This window comes from Heloderma suspectum, chromosome 3 (assembly GCF_057233095.1).
Source record: "Heloderma suspectum isolate Gila_16-S chromosome 3, 16-S_ref, whole genome shotgun sequence".
NCBI lineage: Eukaryota > Metazoa > Chordata > Lepidosauria > Squamata > Helodermatidae > Heloderma > Heloderma suspectum.
The window spans coordinates 162,247,136-162,253,135 of NC_139460.1; positions in this window are offsets into that span (position 1 = coordinate 162,247,136).

Below are 6,000 nucleotides of genomic sequence, written 5' to 3' on the forward strand. Positions count from 1 at the left end.
CCAAATCTGAATGCTTTAATATCTGCCAATACTTACCAGACTGCCTATAACTTCCCATATCTATAAACAGGAGCAGCTACCCAAGCAGACACAGTGGCAAAAATCACTAACTACAAACACCCATGACTCCATTTTGGTTGCTGAAGGAACTAGGGAGTATCTCCCTTCATGTGTTCAGGCTCTCTTTTGTTACACTCCTCTGCGAGATGGGACTGGAGTCTAGAACAGCAGCTCTCAAAAGAACTGAAGGTACTGGCTGAAGTAAAACACATAGGATTCTGCTGAGAATGAGACAAGAAATGATGGAGATTCAGGGAAAGCCAAAATCTTTCTAATGATGTTAATGCTTTAATGATAACTAACGATAATTTGAGTATATGTGACTACATCTTTTGGAACTGGTCCAATTTACAGCCCTACTCAGACTGAGGGCAACACCTGAGCACAGAATATGCAAAAATACAAATGGGCTGAGATGGTGGTCTGTGACAGGGTTGCATTCCTCCCTTCACACCTCTGAATTGCACATTTTCATCAGCCAGGCATGCTGATCCTTCTAGCAGCCAAGAAAGTTGCAGCTTGCAAGCTAAATTAGACAGTATTTATATGCATGCAGAAGTGGAATTTATGGTCTTAAAGACGACATGTGGCTCTCCAGGGAATCTTTCTTTTCAGCCACCATATTGACAGCACTTGTTGGTGAGTCAAGAGTGACTAAGTGATTTAATCGGCCTGTTTACATGTTTGATCAGCAGAATTAGTAGGGGCCTACAAATAGCATGCAGTAATCACAGAGCGTTCTCTCTCCTCACAATGAAATTTCAATATTATTGATTAGGATAACAAGTGAAAATGCATGAGTATGAACCAGGCTTTGAACCCCCCATGACCACTACAAAGCCTTCTGGGAACCTTCTTTTGGTACAATAACCCATTGCAAAGAAGCACAGTACCACCATTAAATTGGTTTCTCAGAAATGTTGAGTACATGAAAGCCTCCCACAGGCTTTTAAAACCATGGTATTTCAGGGCATTTTTCAGGAAAGCAATTTAGCTTCCCATGTGCAGGTGCTACAGGCCGAAGCTGTTTTTCAGTGGGCAGGGTCAACATGTAATTGTGCAGTCTAGTAAATATCTTCTCCCTTTGAGGGGTCGCATCAACGCCTATTCACAGCAATGCGCCTTCACTGACAGCCATCGTTAAGGCAGACCGGTTCCAGTGGCCCTTGACGCACCAGAGATATTCCATACAACATCCAGCTCACTTTTACTTCTTCAGGAAGATGGATCTGGCATCCATTTTCAGCTACTCTTCTATCTGAATGGATCTCATTATGTATCTTTTTACCACACTTCAATTTATATTCACATAAGAGATTCATGTTGAGTCTATATGCTAGCAAAGCAAAGGACATGCCCTATTGTTTTGATTCAAAGGATGGTTAGTGACGGCTGGTGCCAATTAATTAGAAGTGGCAAGGGTTATTTATTACTTTTTCCATGATTAAAAAAAAAAAACTTATTTATCCTTCAGTGTGAGAAAGTGGTAAGCAGCATGGTAAAGCCTAGTAACTTTCCTTGCTTTCCATCTGCTTTTATATTGCTGTGCTTAAAACAAAACATGTAGCAATAAATTCCAAGGTGGTATAATTGCAACTTCTTTCCCCCAACTCTTCTTACCATATGAAAGTTCTGGAGAATTTGTTATCCACTAAGTTAGATCATCCCACCATTTGTGTGCCCCCTTTTTTGTAGTTGCCAAGTAGGGGTTTTTTAAAAGGAAAACATAGGATTGCACAATAACATGTGATGATAACTCAGCCACATACTGTATGCCACTACAACATGCCTGTGCATTTTCCTTTGTAAACAATTTCCTTGTAAACAGTTCACAATTTTGTCTTTAAAAGGCCTGCAAACCAGTTGAGCTACTTTGGGGGTGGGGGGAGCTGTGTACTTTTTGGCACTCCCCCCCCCCCAGAACTTTCAGGCTGCTTTATGGGCCTGCCTATGACTCTTCATCTCCTTTTCAAAGTGGTTCTCCAGTAAAACTTGAGATGATTTAGGAACCAGAATTGTGAAAATTCTGAATCAAAACTACCCAGTGTAAGATCAGAATTTAATTGACTGCAGACTTTTGCAGTTCCTCAAACATACCAATGTAGCTCTAGTCCCTTTAAACCTATAAAAATACAACTTTTCAGTCATAAAAACCATAAAAGTATGCTATTTCTCTCTCTTTTACATATAAAACCACACTTTTATTAGATGTAAGGGTATGCATAACAAAGCAACACATTTTATTATCTCAACTGATCAAACTGGTTGACGCAAAAAGGGGAATCATCTTGCTGTTAAAGTACCAGGGTTAAAGCAATATAGGGTTTTAACTGCAAAGGAATGTTTCTGTGTGGAGCCAAAAAGTGAAAACACCAAAAAGATACTATCATGCCGGTGGTACACTCAGAGAAGAAGAAGCACGGCAAGAACAAGGAAGGCAAATACAATCTTGAAACCAAGAGGGAAACCCTGTATAATGCTTAAGGAGATTAAGAGCCTCACTCCACACCACATTACAGCCACATCAGAAGTTAAAAAAATAATAATAATCCAGGCTATGAGGGGAGGAGGCAATTTCCATTAAGACCAAAGCACAAGCAGAAAGGAGGTTTAACCCTTCTCTCCCTAGTCATGATCCCAATGAAAATCTTCCCTGCCCTACATTAAAAAGTTCCTACTAGTGCCAATGGGAGATGGGTTCCCCCCCCCCAAGTCTTAAGTGCAGCATGGGTGTGTGTGTGTGTGTGACAATTGTGGCTGAGGTGAGAAGGATTAAACCTCCCCATGTGGAAATTCTCTCTCTCTCTCTCTCTCTCTCTCTCACACACACACACACACACACACATGCACACCTAGGATTACATTTTTTTTAAAGCCTCTAATGTCATTACAAACTACCTATTAATAGAGTGTAGTTAGGACTTAAAAGGAAGAGGAAAATGGAATACTGTCAGACAGTCATGCACATATACACATGAAAACTTGTAAAACAAAATTTTAAAATGCAACGTTCTGCGTGACATTTCTGCCCTGGGTTTTACCTTCTCCAGCTTCCCCCTGATGAAACCTGAGAAGAAAACTGGGGATGTACGAATTGTGCTCATACCATTCTGCTTGACTTCCACAGTTTGCATCCTCTGTCCCGTTTTGCTGGCTGCAAGCCCCCAAAATCCTCTGTTTTTTTTTCCGCCTCGGAAGTTACGTAAACAAATCCACAACAGCCGTCGAAAAATCCTCCGCTCCCAACAGCCACCCATCCCGTTCCGCCATCCCTCAAAACACTATTCTTGGTAAATATTCACGTAGTTTCCATTGGCCGGAATTGACCCTATGTAACTTCCGCCGCACTTGCCATTGTTTGTTGTGATTGCTTACATATTTTCTCCCTTGGGGGGAATCCCCCCATAACTTTTGCCGCGCTCGCCATTGTTTGTTGTGATTGCTTACATATTTTCTCCCTAGGGGGGAATCCCCCCGTAACTTCCGCCGCACTTGCCATTGTTTGTTGTGATTGCTTACATATTTACTCCCTTAGGGGAATCCCCCCGTAACTTCCGCCGCACTCGCCATTGTTGTGATTGCCTTGGCTGGAACTTTCCCGCTATTTTTGTAATTGTTTACATATTTTTTCATTGCCACCTGGAATGTTTCCTGCCCTCTGTGCACTCACCCGCTGTCTTGTTTTCTCGGACAGGGACAGGGACTGTGATTTTATTAATTTCTATGTATTTGTGCTTGATGTTCCTCGCATTTACTGGTCTTGTTAACCTCAGAAAACCATCTCCCAAATAAAAAAAAAAACAGGGGTGTAGCTCCGCTTCTGCAAAATCTGTCGTCAACTTCCTGCTAACTTTCTGAATGTCGTCTGCATCTGCGTTTGCGTCTGCATAGTGATTTGTGGGTGGAGTTCTGTTGTGTGGTGGTGGTTGTGTGTTAGTGGTGGTGCTTATTGGATTTGCTTGTGTCAGTGTTGTTTGTGCATTGTGGTGGTTTTGTCTGGTGTGTGTGTGTGTGTAGTTGTGCATTGTGGTGTTTTTGTCTGGTTTGGTCTGTGTGTGTGTGTGTGTAGTTAAGTGGTGGTTGTGCGTGGCTATCTGGTGTGTGTGTGTGTAGTAGTGTGGCTACACTACAATGGCTGCACCAGTGCTTGGCAGGAGGTGGGACCATGAGGAGACCAAGGCCCTCCTCATTAACATTAGGAGCAGCAAGGCAGTGGCAGTGCTATTTGGCAGCTGCTCCTGCCGCAATGAAGTTTATTGGGGGCGGATAAAGAGGAAGATGGAGCGAGCGGGCCACCGTCAGATGACGGGACAATTACGATCCAAATGGAAGGCATTGAAGCAGTCCAGGGAGGGGATGGCTGCTGCTGAGAGGAGGGCACCACTGTTGAATCCCCCCTACTACTGGCGCATCCATAGAGTGTGGGTCAAGGCAGGCCATCCCCCATTTTCGCAGAGGCATATGCCTGGTAAGTTATATTTATCCCATCCCATCATCAAGCTTAACTAAATATGAAAACGATGTGTACCGAAAATGAAGCTATCTCTTTGTGGTCTCATGTGGAAACAAACAAATCCTGACATTTAGCCTGCAATACTATGCTTGTTGAACTTGGACAGAAAAAGGTCCCATTATCTTCCGGCCACTTTGGCTGGTTGAAGAAGGGATGCTGGGAACTGCATTGCTTTTTCCTGTAGAACCACATGCATAGGATTATGCGGGCCTGGCTACAACTCATATCACACACTGACACGCTGTCCATTTCCAGGGAAATGCTGCTGCCAGTCTCTGCACAGTGCACAGAGGGGGACTGGCACCAGCCCAGCAGCAACAGGACCAGCCTCTCGGTGGGGTGCAAAAATTCAGCAATCACTACATGAAGAAGGATGATGTGGATTCCCCCAAGGGAGAAAATATGTAAGCAATCACAACAAACAATGGCGAGTGTGGCAGAAGTTAGGGGGGGATTCCCCCCTAGGGAGAAAATACGTAAGCAATCACAACAAACAATGGCGAGTGCGGCAGAAATTATGGGGGGATTCCCCCCAAGGGAGAAAATACATAAGCAATCACAACAAACAATGGTGAGTGCGGCAGTAGTTACGGGGGGATCCCCCCTGGGATGAGACTTACCTGGGGCGGATCTTCCGGGCAGCGGCGGCGGCTCCAGAGGCGGCTCTGGCGAAGGCAGCGAAGGCAGCCGGTATTCCAACTGGCTGCCGCCGCTGCCATTTCCAGGATTGTGAAGAAAAAAAAAAAAGACGTGATAGGCTATGTAAAGATTTACGTAGCCTATCATGGCTAGGTTTTAAAAAAAAGACAAAAAAGACGTGATAGGCTACGTAAATCTTGACGTAGCCTATCATGGTTGGGGGTGGGTTTAAAAAAAAACGCGTACGCAAATGGCGGCGGCTATGGCCGCCACCATTTGCGTTCCTTCTTTTTGGCCATCTTAATCTACGTAAATATTTACGTAGTCTATGACGGCGAAAATCAAGGGGAACATAAATAGCGTAGCGGGCGCTATTTGCGTCCCTTTTTCATTCACCGTTTTAGCCTACATAAATCTTTATGTAGGCTAAAACGGGGAATCAAAAGGGGACGCAAATGGCGCCCGCTACGCTATTTGCGTTCCCCTTGATTTTCGCCGTCATAGTCTGTGGACGGCTCTGGCCTGGCAGGTCGGGCCTAGCCGGCTGCTTTGTGGAGCTGCCGCGGAGCACAGCCAGCCATTCGAGGATTCCGGGGGGAGGAACAGAGTGCTTCCCCCCTGTCCAGGATTCCGGGGGGAGGGACGGAACGCCTCCCCCCCACCATCAACATAATCCGCGAAAGGTAAGTCACTTTCATACATCCCTAGTAGTTCCCCACCAATCCGGCCATCCAATGCTAACTAAATAGGGGCATATTGTACAGCAGATTAGTCTGAAAAGCCCAGGA